Genomic DNA, 22598 nt, shown 5'->3' with positions numbered 1-22598 from the left:
AGCATGGAGTGAACAGCACTTGTTTTAAAGCCAGTTAGAGACCACTGCTGTGTTAGGAGGAACGTCTCCAGAGGGAATCCTGCTAAAGCCGCTTGAAATCACCCTATGTTTTTTTATTGAGATCATTATCGCAAATATTGCCTTTGACAGAATCAATTTCCTTGTTTTGTGCTCTGCGGTGCCGTATCTGCTAAATGTTGCATTCTTCCTTCGCGAATCCCACTTTACAGGTCCCCGCACGAAATAAAGCAGGAATGGAAACTGGAGCAGGAAATTGAAAAGAGGGGTCCTGTTGTGTTGTGGAGACCGCTGTGCCTACTGCTATTTCCTCTGAACATGCCAGTGTCTCGCACTCACCAGATGTACGTGTGCCTTGGCTAATAATCCTCACAGCCCTTGAGGGGAAAATTCTGGTCAGACATGTAATGCAGCGTTGCCCATAACACTGTTGCTGTTTCAGACATCGATTACGTTTTATTGTTAGGGTACTGACATGGCAGGAGTGGGCCATTTGGCATCCCGTTTCTACCAGTTTTGGCTTATTCCTCATGCAGCCTGGTCGACTGTAGTATTTCAAAAGGACATGTGGCAGGGTGGCATACAACAGCTGGCAAGCAGCTCTGCTTGCAGACTGCTCACCAATGTTTACTGAGTGCCAGAGCGAGTTTACACTCGTAACATTTCACGTTCAGGTGAAAAATTGTCTAATTTTTGTTTCTGCATTGGACACTTTTTTACTCTGCCTCTGCTTTATGTCGAGCACTGGGAGACAGACATAATTTGTGAGGGAGGCTGAAGAAGACTAAATAGGAACAAGATGTTGTAAACAGGCCACATTTAAAAAAAAGAAAAGAAAAATGTAGTTGTTATGTGAGTGTGTCTTTGTAGGTTTGCCTCATCTACAACTAAAGGGACAAGGAATTATGTTTCTCAGTCATTGTGTGCCTCTGCTCATAGAACGGGGCTTACACAACTTGCTTCGGCAGGTTGGGATTGTTTTAAAATCCTAATTGGGTCTGGCTGTCTGATGTGCCACTGGTCTCCAGGAAACAATTAGAAAAGGCCCCTTCATGACAGGATGCAGTCTGCCATTCTCCTCTGGGGCTCGCTGACCCCGCTGAGGAGAACCTGTGCTACAGTCACCTCACTCAAAACAAACACATCAGGTACCTTCAGGATCAACACAGAGAATTTAGTGGCTTCTATTAGATTGGTGTTGTATAGCAAATACCGTGTTATACGTGGACATTCCCTGCAAATATCCGGGGGATGGGGGACGGAGCCATGGTATCCACAGCCCACTGATGCACATGCTTGAACAACTGCAAGTCTGTCTCAGCTGTCAATCATGACTTTTTCCATTCTCGTCATTTAAAAACAAATTAAAACCAAACTTATTGATAACTTGCTTGAATGTATGCCAATGTAATAAGATAAGAACTCCATAAAAAGACATCTTTGAGAATAAAATCTATTTGATGTGCATTTTGACTTTTTAGTTTGGTCCATGTCCCATACACATAACATGGAGGAGGTGGGGTTTATGACCTATATCTGCAGCCAGCCACCAGGGGGCAATCAAAATGGTTTATCTTCAGTTATAACATTTTTGTCTGTTCTTGAAACAACATTAACACTCATCAGCACTTCTTTCTGGTTCGACTTCACTCACCATGAAATTCAATCTGACGACCTTTGGCGTCTCTCTCTCTCTCTCTCTCTCACTCTGTGTGTGTGTGTGTTGTTTTTGTTCATTCACTGTGCAATAAAGACAAAAATGTCAAAAATGGTCAGTGGAACAAATGAATAAAAACTGGACTTTGTGCATGGAGAGTTTTTATTTTAGCGCTGCCAATCAAATCCATGAGTCACTGAATGACTCATATGCCATTCACTGCCTCTGCTGTGAGACAGAGTCAAGTGTTATTATACTGATTTAATGTTGGGCTCATTCACAACACGGGACGTCATTTTTAATATTTAACAACCCATAGACGAACTGTGAAGAAATTTGATGGAGACACTCATGTCCCCCTCAGGAGGAACTCTAATATATTTAGTGATCTACTCTTCTGCTGGTTTATCTATGAGCTGACATGTAGATTGCTCAGATAAAGCTACCTGTTGGGGTTCGACCACCCAAATCTCTGCTTAATTGCTTTCCTTAATTTGGAAGCACAATTAAAGGGTTTTTCACGCAGCTCTACATTAAAAGTGTTTCTGCTGGACGAAAAGAAATAAACTGGTTAAATTCCACTGGGAAGCATTGCAATTAGAAGTGAGAGGTTATCTTGCACATGGTGGATTTCACTGTTGACTGATAAAATCCCATTAGGTTTTCTGTGTGCTGAAGTGAACACGCACCAAAAAATGGTTTATAGACAAGGCGTTGGATTTATCAGTCCTTTTGCATTGCTTTCCCTCAGTCACGATAAGGTTTGTGTGCAACAGCTGGCCATGCAGTACCACTGTAAACATTTAATAACCTAACTTACTTTATACTTTATATATATTCCATCCACCATACTCAGTATTTCTGGCCCAGGTCACACCTGATGTTAAATATCCGTCCTGAGAGGTCTGATCACAAGTAGTCAGCGTTAACTGAATGTGTCTCCCTTGTCCTCATGTGTTTGGAGCCACGTCTGTATGCAAAATGAGTGGAGGACTTCACAATATGATGACATAACTGAGACAAGTGAACACTTCATGTCAAGTGAGCACTCCATGTCAAGCTTAGCCTTAATTGAAATGTATATATGTTAATGAATGGCTATACATACATAGTGCCCACAGTTGTTTTTATTTGATCTCATTTAATGTAAATGGGGGGGGGGGGGGGGCATCCTCTGTAGTATATTCTGCTAGGTCTGTTTTTGAATAAAAAATGTACATTACAAAAAAGGACACACCACATTTAAAAATAATGTTGACAAATGAGTCCTAGAGCTGCTCTGAACATGGTCTGATGTTGGATCTTGGGAAGTATTAAAGACTAATTTGGATGCATTCAGACCTGAAAGTAGTGCTGACCACTTCCGCTCCCTCTGGACTGATTTGATTACCAGGTCAGTTGTCAACAGGCCAGTGGTACTTCTCCTGTGAATTGGTTTCGTAGGTATTAATAAACCACTTGTGCAATTAGCAGATGAGGTGCACCAAGCTGGTCTTGGGTTTAAATTGCTCAAGTGGCTCTGAGTGCATTTCCAAAGGTCACCTCCTGAGACAATCATTCGCATTTACCATCACTGTGTGAAACGCTGCAGGGTTTTGTGTATGTAGGAGATTATCATTGTATCAACACTCTGAGTATACATGTTGGTTATAGTTTGTTTACATCTCAGACAGCATACATACAAAAGCTCAGCTACTAAGTGATTAGAAGAAATGCATTCTGATTTGATTTAAGTATTTGAGTGCTATACTCACCACACAGATGCATTATACATGCTGAAGAACGACTCTAAACAGGAAGTTGGAGTATTGCTTTAGTTCCATTTCGCACAAATATATTTTCTTTTTTTCATCATTTATATCTCTCAAGTGTCAGAGCGTCATCACAGCTGCAGTGTTCCAGGGTTAGCATCTGATTTTCACTGTGTTCCATTTCATTTTGTTTTTTGGGATCTGTTTACATATCTATTAATGTAACATTTGCAATTGCAGAACCTGGAGAAGGCACAATAGCTGTGTCGGTTATTTAAATTACGGTGAACTGATGTAGCACAATCTGTCCCCCCTCTATACTAAATAAGCCAGTGACCAAACCTGCACAATTCTTTATCCGGTGGGTTTAAGTGTACAGCCCCGGTTATATAAAACATGATAATCCACTGTTACCATAGTAATGCTGCTCACATCTGGTGTGGAGATTGTGCTGTGTTGAAAGTTCTTTCACCGCCTTGCTGTCATCCATCAAGCTCTCTTTCTCTCTCTCTCTCTCTCTCTCTCTCTCTCTCTCTCTCTCTCTCTCTCTCTCTCTCTCTCTCTCTGTACTGTGATGGTGTTGGCGGCTGATAAAGAGTTGTTTTCTTTTTGTCACACGTTCATGGGACGTTGAGTCACCTGAAAGCATTCTCCACACAGCTCTCTTAGTTCCTGAGGAGTAGCACTGTGTGGACAAGCACACATACAGTAAACATGGACAGTGTATTGCATATTGAATGTTTGAGTCTGGAGGAAAAGCTGGAGGAGCAAAATTCAACAGTGGAGAAACAAGGGATTGAAACACATATACAGTGATACGACACATTACATCTTCTAATGTTGAACTTTTTTTTTCTTGTGATGAAAACAATCAGATAAAGAATTGAGAGTGAAAAGAAAAGTGTCAGAATTAGAGGAACATGACTTGGGATTATGGATGGATGTCTTTGCTGAATTGTGTTGGTTGCTTAACAAACCTCTGAGATAGCTGAATGCAATGTATGAAAAAAATAACACCTGTTATGTTCAAATTTATATTTAAGCCACACATGTAAAAAGTAACAAAAGCAAATTCAATTTAATTTTATGAAAACCATTAGCCACAAAATCTTCATTGCAGATAAACCAGGTAGGATGAACACACAGTTTTATCACTTGACTCTGCATCATAGACTGTTCATAAAAAGCTCTGAACACAATGTCCAGCACACAAACAACAAAAAGTAACAGTACCTCGTAGAACAGTTTGAAGAGGAGTCTCGACAAGGAATAATTCTGAAGTAGCCCCGGAGCATTAACACAGGCCGAGAGAACAGTCCGTTCCAAACAGGTAGCTTTAAAACGAGCACTGCACTAGTATGACTAAATGATAAACTGGCCAAATGTGGCTAAAGTCAATCATTTGATAACAAATTTAGATTCATATAATATATTTTATCCAGCTAAAATGAGTCTAAGCCAATTCTCTTAGTTACTGAATGCACCATGACATACAAGTACAAACAGTGCAAGAGAAAGATGCAATATAGGCAAACAACATAAGAGTAAAATAGATTATAACTGAATCAAGGCAGAATCAGGCTGAATTAAAAGCAATATTAAAAAGGTGAGATTTTAAATGAAATGTGCAATTATTGATAGTAGAAAAAGATCTTATGTAGGATGTGACAATATTCCAAAGCTACAGAGACGTGGTTCTCTCTACTTTAGAGTTGAAAAAAGGGGACTGACATGTCATGTCATCAACTATGGTGAAGATTTGTAACAAAATGTAAAAGAATGAGAGAAAAAAACCTGGAAATGTTAACTTGTCCATCGTCACTCCAGCAGAGTCGCACTGGAAAAGTAACAGAGAGGAACAGGAAGAGAAAAATTTGCAGGGGAACATAAAGTGGGAAAATCTTATATATGCAGGCGGGTGTGATAACAGTCATCTGAGGGATCCTCAGTGTCAGGGGACCCACGAGGGATCACTGAAGACATGCACATCTGAACTGGTGCCACAGAGCCTGGCTTGGTTTAACAGGATTGGCTGGTGTTTTGTGGCTTGGATACTATTAATCCTGTTTATCCATTTAGTGCACCTTAAACTGTGGAGGATGGATATACAGTAGAGCAAGCTGTTGCTATTCATTGTTGCTTAATTGCTCTTTAAAGCTGCATCCGAAGAAGAGTTTTCAAAACCACATGTATGTGTCTTATAAAGTTTTGGAATTGTGGATTTAATTGATTTGATTGATTGGTTACATGTCAGGTGACAGTGAGGTGTGGGTGGATAGCTCAAGAATTATATTGTATTTTAATTTGAAAAGCTGAAATCTCTGCTTCCACCTTTTTATTGTCTCAAAGCATAGACCATATATAAAGCTGGATGGCAAGACTGCTCCCCAAAATTGAAGCCAAATCATCTTGATCACCTCCTGGGGGGTGGCTGCAATATAGGTCATCCTTCATGTTAGTGGATGGGACAAGGACAAACTAAAAAGTCAAAGTGCTTGTCTATTAAATTTTTCACAGTGAACCCTAACCCTGTTATTTTAGTATAAAAGCAAATTCAAATTCAAATTAATTTAATGAACAAAATCTTATCTTCATTGCAGATAAACCAGGTGGGATGAGCACAAGTTTTTCTAACCAAGCACAGAACATCCAAATTGTTTTTCTGTTATTTTGGGTACTTCATATCACACTTATGTATGTTTAAGTGATATTTTTCTAGTAATTATGGATTTCATTAATTATTTGATTGTATAAAAACATTACAATTGGCAGCAGTGACTGACTCGTGATAAGTCCAGTGCTTGTACTGGAGGACCCTCAATACTGTGGATGATTCCCTGATTGTTACTGTGCAGACTCTGACTCCAAAATGAGGACATTGGCACAAGACGACAGTATTCACGTCCGGGATATTTTGGCTCTGGATAGTGGGAGGAAGTGGAGATGCATCATCCATCTTTATTTACAGTCTACAGTCACATTATCATTTTTATTTTAGTGACAAAGAAACTCAAAATCATTCCACTTAAAAAAATTCTAAAAACTAAATTTCAAAAATGCTCTAATAATGTTGAAAATCCCGCAACTTTACTTCCGTAGGAGTTGATGTATCATGAATCACAATCCAGGCAGCTGAGATGACAGAGAAACAAATTGCAGTTCACAGGCCTGTTTCCTCGCTATCAGCTGACCTATAGCGATAAGTTTGCTGTCATGCAGATCATCATAGTGTGCAGAGCCCTCGTCTATATTCAGAAACTTCGCCCTCTCCCCAGCTTCTATAAAAATCACTTGAATCTGAAGTAAAGTTGTCTCTGTGCTGCAGCACTGGAACAAATCAACTCGCTGAGTATTCAGAGCAGAAAGGACTAAAACCCTGGGACTTTATTAAGTTAGATGGATGCACAAACACACGCCCTGTTAGCCTTTTCCCCTCTTCTGTGGGCGGCTGAAATCTTGAAATTAAATAAGATAATGGAAAAGAGGGAAATTATTAGATTATTCCAGAAGGGTTACAAGTAAAAAACCCTGTCCGCTCACAGCAGTCTATAGCAGTACCAGCAATTTCTCCTTTTTATCACATGTAGCACATTTGCATGCGCTGGCATCCACTCCTCTGAATTGCATTAACCTACAGGGTGAAAATATGCCAACAGAAGCTTATCTCCTAAAAGATAATGCTGTCCTCTCTGGAGAATTCTCTGCTATCGTGGGTTTGGAAAAATTGATCTTCCCGTCATAGCATACAGGAAATCCATCCACTGCTGTCAAAGCAATATTACAATGAAGCCATACAGTGTGTATTTCCTGCAGATCGTGAACTGGTCGGAAGCTCAAACTGAATTACCCGTCGTGTTTGGAGGAAAAGCAGCTTGATTTGATGAAGCAGGTGTTTTGAAAGGCATGCTCTGGCACTCCTGGAGCGCTGCTGACAGTGTTTGGGTGTACAAGCTGCGTCTGTTAGCTGAGAGGAATTAGTTGGGGCTTATTAGAATGTTGGTGTGACAAATATAAAATTCATATAGTTTTTCTTGACATAATCTGAAATAAAGCAATGGGCTTTGCAGTTTTCCTGGTCTGTCTAGAAAATATATATATTCAGTAAGAAAAAGCTTTGTGTGGGACATTTGTCATGATCTAACGTGAACCTCCCCGCTGTACTTTGATTCCATCTTATGTAAGCTGCTTGCAGACATACACTGAACTCCAGAGAATGTCCGGAGATTCTCTGGAGGGGCTGTCCAAGAGCCTCCGAGAGCCTGCTGGTCAAAACTCAAAGACAGAATATCAGAATGAGCCCATGTGTGAACAAACCAGGGAATCCTCCCAGTATTCAACATGACAGACGCAAAACTAAAGCACTCAACTGAAGGCTCCGAAGAGTTTCCTGTTGCGTCTGACTCATACTCATTACCAGCTGCATTCTTCATGTGAAAGGTCCAGAAAATGTCTGGACCCAATTTTCTTAAAGTCATGTCTGCAAAGGGCTGTAGTAGATTATAGAAATGTAACCATCTGAGTGTATTTTCAAAGATTTATCTCTGGGTTGACAGGTGACTGACCATGAAGAGCAAATCTGTCAAACTGCTCAAGTGTTTGAGACACAAAATGTCTGAAGTGAAATAATCAAAACCGTGATTCATTTACATTCACATCACTCAGCTGAATAAAAACAAAACATCTAACTATAGAGAACAGCTGCAGGGTCTCTTCCAATGACGAACTCAGGTTTATCATAGCATTCAGGTTTAATCCTTCTGTCTCAGTGAGCAAAATATTATCATGAGCCCTCACAGGTGTCAGCTACCCAGACAAAACTCACAAGACGGGTGAAAACACAAGTGGGTGAAAGTCGCTCTTTCCATATTTTCTTGTCAGTCAAACTAGGAATATATAAATAAAAATAACAGTCACCCTTTCTATGTCAAACAACAGAAAGCGACACTCTGATGCTTCATAAAATATGTGGTACATTTGTTTGAACGTCATATATTTACTAAATATGTCATATATTTAATAAATATATATATAATATATTTAATATTTTTATAATTTAGTGACCCCAGGAAATTAGAACTTACCCTCTGTATTATTTACTCTTAAAGAAAATATACTTATACATTCATCCCTTTTAAAATAAGTGTGTTACCCTCTCTGAAGGAAAATATGAACTGCATATTTACTTCAAACAGGTCGGAACGGTGTTGCCCCTTCATTCAGATCCATGTTAAATCTTTTTGAGTGTGGAGTTTGTATGTTCTCTGTGTTCTGTCTTTGTGTGGATTTCCAGCTTCCCCCCACAGTCCAGAAACATGTAGACTGGGACTAGAGTCAATTGGAGACTCTAAATTGTCCCTAAATGTGAATGTGACTGTCAATGGTTGTTGTCCATGTGTGTTGGCCCTGTAACATGCTGGTGATCTGTCCAGGGTGTATCCAGTCCACTGGGATGGGCTCCAACTCTCCTGTGACCCTTATAAGTGATATCGAACATGGATGGATATTTACTGGAAAGGGATGAATGGTGAATGTGGCAAAACTGTGAAGTGACATAAACTGTAATGACAGCATAAAAATATTTTGTTATTGTGGTGCAATCACAGGGACTGTAACTAGATGTGGACGGTATGCAGCAGCCAGAATGAAGAGCAAAGACATGTCTGGTTTGCTCTGTCCTCCACATCCTCGGCTCAGAAAGCCATTATGGAAAAATCATGTGGTAGACTTCACTGCCTGTTAATGTAATGGCACGAATCAGCTCTAACAAACATGGTTTAGTGGAAAGTGGATCTTAACATGTGTGTGGGGGGAGGGGGTATCACAAGACAACAGACATTATTTTGTACAGATTTCCTCGACTGTTGTATAACTAATTTTGTATTTAATACATTCTGTCTATTTCTACTCTACCGATCTTTCTTTCCTTTCGTTTTGTAAATATATTTCCTATAACAGGCAAAAGATAAACTCTGGATGCAAGTTTCAGAGAATACTTATTATGTTGTCAGGAGAGCGAGGCCGGGCTGAGTCGACGCCTCTATGTCCAAATCAGCTTTTTTTTTACTTGCTTATGTACAGGCTCGTTTGAGTGGATGCTTATTACACTGACAGGGTTTTCTTAAGAAAGCAGCTCCACGGTGTTCAGTAGTTCCATCTCTTCTAACTCGAGTCCCCCGCTCTTAAAGGGCTGGAGTGTTTACATAATCCAAGTTGTGCTGGTGCTGTGTTTGTGGCCACGTCAGGAGCCGTTCAGGCCAGGCAGTGATACAGGCTTGAGCTGTGGACTGTGAATTCATCACATTAATACATTTACATACTGACTTGACTTCTTCCCCACATTTCTTGTGACTATTGGTTATTCTGAACAAGATATTGTTTGGTTGTGGCGTTTGCATGATTTGCTAATAGAATATTCCATTCATATTCCTGTTTACATGTTACCGAGCTACCGAGATGATGTAATTCTAATTCTAATTCCACTGCTTTCTCTCTCCATGAGAGCTGTCCAGACTATATTGTTCACATGCTGAACTGCCTCACAATTTCTGCTTTAATGCTGTCCACTCACTTTAACTATAGCTCCAGGTTGATTAGTTGGATAATGAGCAGTTTTTAGGATGCAGAGACTCACAACTCAGCAAAACATGTTTTTTTTCCTGTAGTGAATTTCTTTGTTGTGCTGAACAATATTGAGCCATTTTTGCTTTTCCATCAGTGACAGTGTCTTTGCTACTTGTTAAAGCTGCACGGTGTCTACCACTGCTCCTGTGGTGACAGCTATTAATTAAAAGTTGGGGGAGATGAGATTGATAATTAAAGGCTTCTTCTTTAATAATATTAATTCCAAAACTGTTTACCAAATGTAACATGAATAAATCCCAACTTGCTTACTTTGTAAATTTTGGTTTTATTTTGATATATTGTGGAGAAAACAGTTGATATAAAAAAAAAACACTTGCAATAATGCTCACAATAGCTGAGTTCACAGAGTGTTTCTGTGGTACACATATCGCAGCCACTCTAAATGTTATGAAGATGCATAATGCAAATTCAATCCAGTGACAATTTGCATTTACCACTATTCAGCTTTTCATAATGAGCTGGATATTGTGTAATGGGTCTGTTGGGAAAGTAGAGGAATGTAAATAGTTTCATCTTTGTTTAAATTTTACTTCTTATGTCTCTGTGTGCTGACAACCTGACGCCAACGACTATAATTCTTGCTTCGAAGGAAGTGTTCATCTCACCTGTCGAGAGAAGAAATGTGTGGCAGACGACAGCAAAATATGAAAAGCACCACGTTTCAGCATCTTGATTGTGCATGCACACACACACACACACACACACACACCAGTTGCAAATATTACAGGTTTATTTTTCTAGCTATGGAGTGTTTGCTGAATGTGAAGGCAGTTTTAAGATACTCAAGCTGGTGATCATATCCTGGAGCATTTTTTATCAACAAATGTGCCATCACTGTTCTTGTGTGATATGCATCATGAAATCTGATTTCAAACGAGGGGCGCTCTCCCAGGAGGCAGATGATCATCTTCTTTAACAACAGTGATGTATGCGCTATGTATATGCTTTGTTTACATGGTATACGGTTGCAATGCTTTATATTTCCTTATGTTTGTATTGCAGGATTATGTATTACTTTTTTACTGATGTGTCTTGTTATCCCCTACTCTGCTGTAATTTCCACTGCAGTGGGACTATTAAAGGATGATCTCATCTTTAGAGCATGCTGGATGAATTCGATATATTACTGAGCATCTGTGGCATACTGGCAATGAATATTAAAGTGATGACATGGGCAATAAAAACACAATAACTCCCTGTTCACTACCACAGTTGGATAAAACACCACATAAACCCTCACAAATCCATTTAACGTGGGAGACTCTGAGTAGCTTACAAAATACCTGCATGAAATGTTAAATATGTGTGGGGTGGTGGAAACTAGTAATGGCTTATATGAAAAACACACTTATAGCAAAATAATACAACACAAAACATACAAAATCAATAAAGATTTAAAATTAGTATAAAAGAGAAAATTGGACATTTGAAATACGAGCTCTGAGGCTTTGGAACAACCTGCCTGGGGAGCTATGGCAGACTGAGTCAGTATAGCTTCCTTTCTATCAAAGCTTAAAACGTAAAATGTTTCATTTTTATTATTGTTACGGTGGCTCTTATTTCTTTTTAACGACTACACTTTGTAACTTTATTTTGTTAACAACTGCCTGAATGGTGTATCCATTGCACTTTTTAAAAATCAAGTTGAAAACATTTTGGTTAAAGTGCCTCTAACTAATTTATTTAGCATTTTATTCTGCATTTTACTCTATTATTATATTATTTTTTTACTTAACATTTGTATTGAAACATTTCATTTGTATTATTTCCCCTATCAACATATTTTAAAATGTTGTTACATTCATCCTTTTTTCAACCATTTTTTAGTCTATTTTTTATTATTTTTTAAAATCTCTGTATACTTCTCTTTTTAATCTTCTATTCTGCTTGAATTTAGTTTGAAACTGTGATCAGCACCTTGAATCTACCTCTGTGTATGAAGGATGCTTTAATGAATACATTTACCTTGCCTTTGTTTGAGAAGTGCTAAATAAATGACGATTTCGTCTTCCTCTTCCGCTATATTATTATTATTATTATTATAACAGTAATAATAATACAGAGAATATAAGCAATAAATACAGAATCATAATAATAACAGAATCTTTAAGAGCTCATGTTTAAACATCAGTAAGGTTGTAAAGTTTTGGTTTCACATATTATTATATTATTATTATTATCCATTATATTATGATTAAATATATTCTATATTTGATAGAATTCTTACATTAGATTTTTACTACACAGCTGGAGGAAGATGGTTATGGGTCACACACACACACACACACTCACACACACACACACTCACTCGTGTGTACCCACGCTGACACCACTGGGTCCCCCCCCCCCCTGTAAACTGTCAGTCATCCCGCCCCACAGGCCCCGCCCCCCACGGAAACACAGGCGGCTGTGGGACACGTGATTTATTCAGTATGGCGGAGCTGCTGCTGGCTCAATGACTTTTTTTTTTTTTTTTCTACTCTACCGACGGGTCCTGAAACAAACCGTGCGCCGCGGATGCTCCTGGAGACTCGGTTGTCAGAAAACCCTCCGTTTGCCCCCCAAGCCGCCCGCTCCAGGTACAGTGACTTTCCCTCGTCCTCACAGAAAACACGCATCTTGTCACCTGGAGACTCGCGCACACAGCAGCGACTCTCAGAGAAGCGCTGCGACTTAGTTTCTGCACTTCTTCTCAGTCTGTCTGTGCGTGTCGTGTTTTACACTCAACGCAAGGGAAGTGGAAGTGTTGCGCAATGTGCGGACGCTGTTGTTCAGCGCGAGGAAAGGTTTAATAACAAGTTTTGAATGTTGTTAAAAAGTAGCGTCTTCAGCCTCACTGCTAGCTTCACGGCTTCTAACTGTGCGAAACTCGCTGTCACGTCACGAAGGTGTCGTCAATGGACGTTTTTTCCTTCCTAACTTTTCACTTTGCCTTCATCGTTAGTTGCGCTGTGGCCCGGCGCCATTCTGTGTCATGTTGTCCAGCTGGTGTGGACTTGCTGTCTGGTGCAGCGGTGAGGTTTGTCACCCAGTTTCGGTTGTTTGTTTACCAATAAACCGCGTCACACGTTCAGAGGAGCTGTGCCAGCGCAGTGGAGAAGCCCGAGTGTCCTCTCCACGTTTTACACACAATGCATCCTCTAGTCCTCCAACTAACCCCTCTATCCTAACCTTAACCACCCAAACTAAATGTCTTACCTTAACCTTAACCACCCAAACTAAATGTCTTACCTTAACCACCCAAACTAAATGTCTTACCTTAACCTTAACCACCCAAACTAAATGTCTTACCTTAACCACCCAAACTAAATGTCTTACCTTAACCACCCAAACTAAATGTCTTACCTTAACCTTAACCACCCAAACTAAATGTCTTACCTTAACCACCCAAACTAAATGTCTTACCTTAACCTTAACCACACAAACTAAACATCTTACTGTAACCATCCAAACTAAATGTCTTACCTTAACCACCCAAACTAAACATCTTACTGTAAACATCCAAACTAAATGTCTTACCTTAACCATAAACATCCAAACTAAATGTCTTACTTTAACCATAACCATCCACAGTAAGTATCTGACTTTAATCATCCAAACTAAATGCCTAAACCTAACCTCACCCTAACCGTAACCATCCAAACTACATACCTAACCTTAACCTCACCTTAACTGTAACCATCCAAACTAAATACCTAACCTAACCTTAACAATCAAAACTAAACTCACTCACTCTGTAGTTGTTGGCTCAAGTTAGTCCTAACAAAGATATCTGTACAACTACACATACACACACGCTTGTGTTTCTAAAGCTATGAGAACACTGACGTGACACAATGATGGTATTGGCCCTAACATCTATAGAAAGTCAAGCACAGACACACACACACTGCTGAGACGGAGACAGAGCAGTGTGTTTGTATGATGGAGGTTTGTGTTGAGGTCAGACCGCCTCTGCCGCAGCTTTGGGTGTAAACTTTTGTCTTCACAAAGTGTAAACACAGGAGAGCAGCCCCAGCTCTGCTCACACTCCTCTAAAACCTCTCTGCTGCAGCGGAAACTATTCCCTCAGCATTACAAGCTCCTGAAGACTGTGGGTGCTCGCTTGTAAAACAACCAGGCCCCACAGAAGCGAGGAGGTCACAGCAGCCCTAGAAAAAACAAAACGGCAGACTGGCACCGGCAGAGCGCTTCTCTTTTCTTAATTCTTCTCTTCAGTGGAGCATCCTCCTTGAGCTGCTTTCAGACATGCACTGAACTTCAGCTAATGTCAGGAGATTGTCTGGATGGGCTGTGAGTGAGAGCGCAAATGTCCAAGTCACCTGCCCTTGACATTTTCCTGATGTTATTAACAGGTCTGAACAGGGACCAATGATGCATGGAGAGATTTTTAATAAGCACTAATGGATTTCAGGGAGAATTTCTTTGTCTGAGAAAACCTTTTTGTTAAACCTCTGCAGTAAATTAAAGTTAACAGCCTCACATTTGAAGTTTGTTTGTTTGTGTGTGTGTGTGTGTGTGTGTGTGTACATTTGTGGGGATAAAGTGCCTACTAATTATATCTTGCTGGATTTTGATGCACAAACATAATAGAAAACAGTAGATGGATGCCTGTGATGTCTAAAGACAGTTTCACACAAACAAGTAGAAAAACATTTTCGAGTTTCCTTAAAAACTTGTCTCTGTGTCGTTTGACTTCATAGTATAACAGAAACGTTCTTTGTTTAAGGAATTCACATTCATTGTAAGGTTTTCTGATCGCACTATTAGGGCAGAGTGATATTGACAATCAATTGTAATATTACCACAGTAACTGTAATGTAATGATATTTCTACAGACTTGCTGTTTCATTAGAGTTTGAAATAATCAAAGTGTATTAATCTGATTACTTTTAGCCCAAGGACTTTGATTGTTAAAGTTTGAGGAGAATTGTTTCCTTTCACTGCTCTGCAGCATTTTAGTGTCGCACACAGTTAAACCAGTGCTGCTTCCATTATCTTTTACCACCTCATAATGTCTCACTAATAAAATTCTTTTACTCCTTGTCTTACTTTCAGAACTCCATCTACCATCAGTGATTAATTCAGCTTGAGATAAATTATAAACTCTGTAACTTTTTAATATTGTCCATAACTTTAAATGGCATAAACTTTGACATTGACATTGTTATAAAGAAATGTTGAGCAGCTTCTCACAGTAATGACACTGAATAACACCACAGATGTCAAGTCCAACTATGGTTAATGTGTTGGCTTTAACATGTCTACCTTGCATATGACAAAATATATATCTATTGCAATCAGTGGCACATGAAATGCCTTTTTAAGAGCATCATGATGTCAGACATAATTTGAAAGTGACTGAAAGCATACAATAAACACTGAATATCTGTGAGGGTTATTTTCTGGAATTGCTTCTCTTGTTTGACAGTGACAACAGACAGAAAATGTCTGTGAAACAAAGGTCCCCAGTATGCAGCTGCATAGATCATTTGTTATATCACAAACACTGGAATCACTTACAAAAGATGGAATTCAGATTGAGCATAACTGCTGTTATAAATCAGTGAGCAAAGTTTTAAAGCCTCCTTTAAAGTGTGTAAGACATGCTGATGATGGATTTTATGTTCGGTACTTAAGCTGTGGGCAACTGTGGAGAATCATATCAAGATACGTTGTGTTTAACTGTCATGTCTTAATGAATGAATCACCCCACCCCAAAACAATAATTTAATCTATACAACATTTGGTAGAACACACCTCCCAACCATGTTATTTTGAAAAAATAATTACACCTTAACTTATTAACATGGATATTATATATTGTTATTGGTTCGCCCACACTTGTAGCATAGGTCAGATATTTTTTATTGTCTATATAACTTTTACACCCTAGAGATAAACTGATATTTAGATACTCTGCCCTAGTGCCCTTAGAGAGCATAGTTTATCCTTTGTCTTTTATAATGCTATAGTTCTTCAGGACAACCTCAAGAGAACTTCCCTACTCATACTATTACTCATTTATGTGAGTACTGAATCTCAATCAGGATTTGCTGACATGTCCTTTATCTTCATATTCTTTTTTTCTTTCATTTTGTAATCAAACCGATGCTTCCTGAATCCAGTCCAGCCCATTAAACTGCTGAACTCATGGGCCAACTTGCATATCACTATCTTACCAAAGTTTGGGATCACTTAATTCTTGTTCTTTACTTGTCCCAAAGTGAGCCTCTTGTAATCTCATTAATAAGCTCATTTAGCTCAGTTCCATTGTGCTTTGTCAGGGCTCAGGCCTGACTTTCCAGCTTCCTCCCATCATTCAGCACAAGCTGGCACTGGGAAAGCTTGCTTGTTTGTGAACATTTTGTGGATGTTGTCACGCTAATGGATACTAATGGGGTTTATTAATGCCACTGTTGTGCTCGGGGACAAATAAGGTGACAGGACCCTGTAATGCACAGACACGTTCACCCAGCGGGAATTTGTAAACTGCTTGGCAGGGTCTTCCCTTCAGCCCAGAGCCATCCAGCGTATTATTGTGTCCTTGTCCTCATCCTCTGTTCATTTATTTGTCTGTGTGTCCCCATTACACACAATGCTTGAGAAGCCGCTTATACAGATTGAATGAAACTTCACGACTATCTGTTGTTTCACCACAGCCTTTTTGCAAATATTTCATCTTTAAAAAAAATATATATATTTTGACATGGACCATAGCCAGTTTGAATTTTATTTTAAAATGTTTGGAAACACATTAGCATAAATCAACAATTATGACTGCAATTACTTTGCTTTTTCTCATTAGGTTTACCGCTGTGCAATTTGGATGTTGGCCACAGGGCCAGAGAAGCAGTAAAAGTAGATAAGAGGAAGATTCAGAGAAGTAAAAATGGGCAACTATACTGAAGCTCTCAGCCTCGACTGATGTGATTTTAGGCTTGATGAATCCTTGTGTTGATCCTTGTAGTCGCCCAATGAGTTCATGGCTTTGAATCAATATCCCCGATTCAGCCCTGTATGCCCTGACGTGCCTCACAACTTCAATAATAAACCCGTTTTAGCTCCTTTTGTGCCTCGCTGGGACCCTGTCCTGACTTTGAACCCATCTTGCCTCCCCAAACTCAGAGACTAGAAAGTGGTAGGCCGTACGGGAAAGCATACTTGTTTGTGTTGTGTTGTTGTGGACATTATGCTAATGGTTACTAATTAAATCTATTAATGGCACTGCAGTGCTGTGTACCAGCATGGTGATATGAGCCTGCCGTGCATGGACACACTCAGTCAGTCCTCATTACTGATTATATCACAAATACCATATCAAAGATTGGATCCTAAAGCTGCTTTGGTTTGGCTGTTGTCTTTTTTCCCATGGTTGCAAAGGCAATGTATTGCATCCATTTGCATTATACACTCTTACAACTTCTGAAATTTAGTATAATGACCTTGCTCACAAACCTCTGTATTCTTGTTCCTAACTTCCAAGGAGCTGTCATTGCAGACCAGCTTGAAAGAGGAAGAGATAAGTCAACATTCATAAATACATTTATATATCTCTCAGACAAATTTTGCTCATTCAGAGTTGACATTGCAGTTGCCATTGTTGGTAATTTATCTAGTCATAAGTCAGATTAGATTCCCTCAACTGTTCACATCACTGGCTGCAAAGCTACTGCAACATATAATTGTAGAGGATATTAATATATATTTTATCATCCAGATGAAAGGAATTAAGTGGTCAAGGACAAAGTTGAAAGAATTTGAATTTTTCTTGAGTTGTTCAGTGTGAAGTTATAGTGTCACTTCAAGCTGGGCGTCACTGCTTCCTCCGTAAAAAAAATGGGTTTGCTGGTCTAGTGTCATGTGAAAGCACCTTGACGCATTGGTTTGCCCTGTAGTAGTCTTGTATAGCCAATCTTTAACATTGGTTGTACTGGTGCACCTAGCTTTTTCATTTACGTGCACCAGCACATAATTTAGTTGCACCCATTTTTCATTGTGCCTTTTGGCATTGCAATAATACACTTATTTTACCATATAAATTAGTAATTTCTTACATGCTGGGTATCGGCATTAATTTCCCAAACTGATTCAATACTGATTCACAAGGTCTTGATTCGATTTAGTATAGATTCAGTTTAGGATATTTCATTTTTCTATACAATCCTCCTCGATATGAAAGAAATTCTCAGAGAACTGTAAACTGAACAAGGAAACCTCTAACATTATTCAAAAAGGTATTGTGGTAGGCCTGTTACTTTCACAAATTTTGCTGGATGATATTTTGTCCCAGAAATTATTGTGATAAATGATATTATTGTCATCATTGTGAAACTATTTTAAACTGTTGGTATAATGATGATATTGTAGCATAATCATGCAAGTACACCATTTCAAAGAGCAATGAAAGCATATTCAGTCTTACATTTGAATGACAATTAAAAAATATTAAAATATCCAAAATAAAAAAATAAATAAACTGCACACAACCACAATAAATAAACAGACTCTCTGGTTCTGTTAACAAAAATATAATCAAAATGTTTGACAGGTGAATTAAAAACAGTAGGCATCAAGTGCAAGGGGAGGAGAACGCCACCTGACATAGAAGCCCTATTTCTCATTTAGAAAGAAACTTTGAACTTAAGAAAAGTACTTTCTTCCTCTGTGCAGCATGGAAAATTGCTTAAGGGTGAAATGGATGATTAACAATGTCGATGGCTGATGCTGAGAGAAAGCTAGAACAATATATGAGTCAAAGAGTGAGAGTAAACTGAAAGAATAATGAAGAGGAAGTTGAATGGGCTTCTGTTATCAACAGGACTTCGCACTCTGGAAAGATGGTACTTCCTACTTTTTATTTGACTCAGTAGCTGGTTTGTTGCCAGTATGAAAACATGAGTGTTGAATGATTGCTCATTAAAGCTAGTAAGAGGAGGCTACACTTTGAAAATATCTTTCATCAAAGCTACACTTGTATAAGAAAATGTGCCAAATCTTCAAATATGGAATTGGAGCGGCTCGCATATACGTGGTGTCCTCAGATTAGATTTATAGCAGACTAAATATCTAGACTATTCAGCAACAACAACAGCCAATGACAGTGTAGGACGGGGTCACCAGACAGTAGGCGGGGGTTTTACCTAGTGAAAAGAAAGTATGTGAACCCCTGTCACCAGCCAGTTGTGTATTATAAACTTACAACAACTGCAAGACTCCAGGGGCCTCATTTATAAAACAGTGAGGGATTTATACTAAAAGGCCGAAAATGGCATACGCAACAAAATATTCAGATTTATAAAACCGTGTGCACACACACCTGAAGGCAATTTTCCCTTTATAACTCACACTTCACCTGGAAACGTGCATACGTGAATCTGCCTCGAAGTCTGCCCTCTACAGGCCCACGTTCAACCATAAACATTTAAATTTCAATGCCAAGGACCTCATGTATACAATCATGGCATCAAGCGGTGAGAAGAAGAAGCAGAACTCACCAACACCTATATCAAGGTGTTTGTGAGTGAGGTGGAGGTGAAGAAAGACAGATTGTTTGGTGGCCACAGCAGTGATGTCACTAATAAAGAAAAGACAGGTGGTAACACGTTGCTGCTGCTGTTATTGCAGTGAGTGAGAGTGAGTACAACACAGAGGACAGAGCCAGAAGGAAAATCAGATTTAAAGGTGGGGGCAATAAAAAAAAAAGTGTTTCTCATCATCAGAATGTGAGGCGACATGTTGTATCGGCTGTACATATTTAATTTGGTTCAATAACAGTTATTTTATGCCATTTTACTGTAATTTCCTTTGTTTTATATCTTTTTCAATCGAAGGTCCTAATGGAAACACTGTTGGTTTTAATGTTAATTACAAGGTGGATAAAGATTTTGGCTTCAATTCACCTTGTCACATCTGCATTGCCCCTTTCACGTCTCCAGAATGTTCGTACCTATGGGTTAAAGTTTGCGTACAAGTGCGCACATTCTCCTGCGCACAAGTTTGTTTTTAAAGATCCCACAGTTGAGTGAGAAGTAGCAGACGGACAAAATTGAGTCTGAAAGATGCATATGCACGGTGATACATTAAGCCCCTGGAGTTGTCATCATGGTCACCATCACTTCCAAGTACCTGACCATAGATGAATCCATGAGGTGTAAACTGCACAACGCTAAGGGGTTTGAAGCAAAAATCTCCCCACATCACATTTGTATTACAACATAATAAGCCAGTCCAAGTGCTTCATTGTGGTGTGCCATGATATTCGATGCCACACATTTTAAACCCCATTCCCACATCTCCCTGCAAGTTTCACAGGAATGCACGCTCACACATGCAAAGGAAACATGGCACTCTCCAAAATTTCTATCCATAGCCTACAAATGTACAGTTGTGTTTAAGCAATCTGGATTTGAAGAAGCCACCATGGCCAGTCTCAGTTAAGTTCATTGTTTAATTCCATGACATTCAGGCATGAGATAAACAGTACTGTGCTGAGCCATACAACAGAAAAAGTGGGAAGTTATTGGTATCAGGAGGACATAGTAGTTTTCATGCTGAGGTTTGTGCGGAAGGTCGCATATGAATTGAAATCTGTGGCTTTGTTATATCATGACACTGTCTGTACGCAGGTGATACATTTCAGAATGCCAGTAAACTTTATACATGACGTTGAGGAAGTGGGTTTCCAGGCATGTTGTTTGCGTGTCCTTCCAGCCTCTCAATTGTTTGCTTCTACAGAACTTCACTCAGATGTGCATTGCATGTTGCAGTGTTGGAACAAACAATAAATCTTAAGTGACTCATTCTGAAGAACCTTTATTGAATATCTTTATCTTGATTTACTTTTGTGCACAACTCGAGTGACAGGTCTCGTCATCATGTTAAAAGCTTGCTTCATCTGCATTTCACTATGAAATATTCAGTTCACTCAGTCAGAGAAAGGTTGATTTACATAAAAATACAGCTCACCAGAACAATTAATGTTTCGCGTCTCGGCTCTGACATCATGGCTCCCTGTGGAGAGCTACAGAGAGGGAGCTATGGGGGATTAGGGAGTGATGGTGGCAGATATATCGTCTCTCCAGAGAACACAGTCAGAGCCTACAGGTGGAGGCTGATTAAAGCTAAGCAGGCAGCAGCAGCTGCAGTAGTTGTGGACATTCACTTGCATAACAATACACCAGTGGCACAGTGGCAAGTGATGCATGTTATATATATTTGTATCAGGGCAACTTTAATTGACTGCCTCAACTGTTTTGGAGGCACAGCTGTCCTGAAAATGTTAATTCCACATATGCGTAGCTGCGATATCTGCATGATTTATAATTTTTTCACCTGTTCAAGTAAGCAGATGTCTGTAGGAAATACTTGTTACCACTGCATGATTTATAAGCGAGTGGGTCTTACGGATCTACGGCAGATTTAAGAACACATCTGTCTGTACAGAGACTCTGTGTCAAATGCTCAAGGCACTTTGTCAAAAATTAAGCATCAGAAGTGATGACGCACATGAGATGAAGTATGACCACCATCTATGTGAATATGTCTGGATCTTCTGCTCAGTATTCAGTATTATTTTCTTACATTGCATACTGTAAATGGAGGGGCACTCAGAGAGAGATAAGACCTCAGCCAAGGCCAGTGTCAAACACCTAACAGTTGAGTAAGATTTGAGAAATCTGAAGCACCTAGGAGGGTAAATAGCATCTAAAAATCCTTTTATATAACTTGACTATTCAGTCACTGTAACAATTAAAACCATGCCCCCGATGTTCAATGTGGAATAATAGGTGAATAGTCACTGTCCAGATGTTATAATGTCTGTTAAAAATGTCGAGAGCAACTGACTCAGACATTTGCATTCTCACATAAAGCCCCTTCATAAAATTTAAAGAAATAAATCTGGACTTGAGTGCATGCAGAAAAAATTATATTAAATCATCTGGCCTGAATTGAACAGGATCTTGGCCAATGACACATCCCTCCACCATGTTTGGTGCAAATGAGCCTTTTTGTGTAATCCTGCAGACAAATAAACTTGGTGGAGGTACTGACTGACATATTGTTATCACACAAAAGAAGAATATTTATGGCATATCCATTATTTGTGTGTTTTTGGCTGCTACCTGGTCATACTCTATGTAAAACTGACCCCAGCCTGTTACTGCTCTGTAGCAGAAGGAAAAATGATCCCTCTGTGCCACTTGATGCCTGTGCTCCTCGTCTTGTCATCTTGTCCCTGCTCAGCCAACAGCTGACTAATGTGATGGCTTGCCGTCATAGCTGGCCTTGTTCACTTGCAAACAAGCCACAGAGAGTATTGTGTTACTGCAGCTCATTTTGTGCCAGACAATGTATCACCCTTCCTTTTCAAACATGTGCTAACTCACCCCCCCTCTGCCATGTTTCAACTTACCCACTTGCACATGTGTCACATTGACTTAACAAACCTTTGCCTTTTACACAATCATGATCTGAATTGAGATCTTTCATTACAACTTTGAAATGTACTTTTAATCTGCAAATATTAA

The 22598-nt window shown here is 39.3% G+C and overlaps 1 protein-coding gene across 3 annotated transcripts in view; it reads left to right on the top strand.

The window, feature by feature from the left end:
- The first annotated feature begins 12459 nt into the window (after positions 1-12459).
- Positions 12460-22598, top strand: part of hdac4 (histone deacetylase 4) — a 125208-nt gene continuing 115069 nt past the window's right edge. For 2 of the 3 annotated variants that reach the window (XM_069532742.1, XM_069532741.1), the window contains exon 1: positions 12460-12647. The gene's annotated coding sequence lies outside the window, so the exon portion shown is untranslated. The remainder of the gene's footprint in view (positions 12648-22598) is intronic. The other variant, XM_069532743.1, reaches the window with a different exon arrangement.

This window comes from Paralichthys olivaceus, chromosome 10, assembly GCF_024713975.1.
Source record: "Paralichthys olivaceus isolate ysfri-2021 chromosome 10, ASM2471397v2, whole genome shotgun sequence".
NCBI lineage: Eukaryota > Metazoa > Chordata > Actinopteri > Pleuronectiformes > Paralichthyidae > Paralichthys > Paralichthys olivaceus.
Note: the sequence above shows the minus strand (reverse complement) of the source record. Positions and strands in the feature narration are given on the sequence as shown.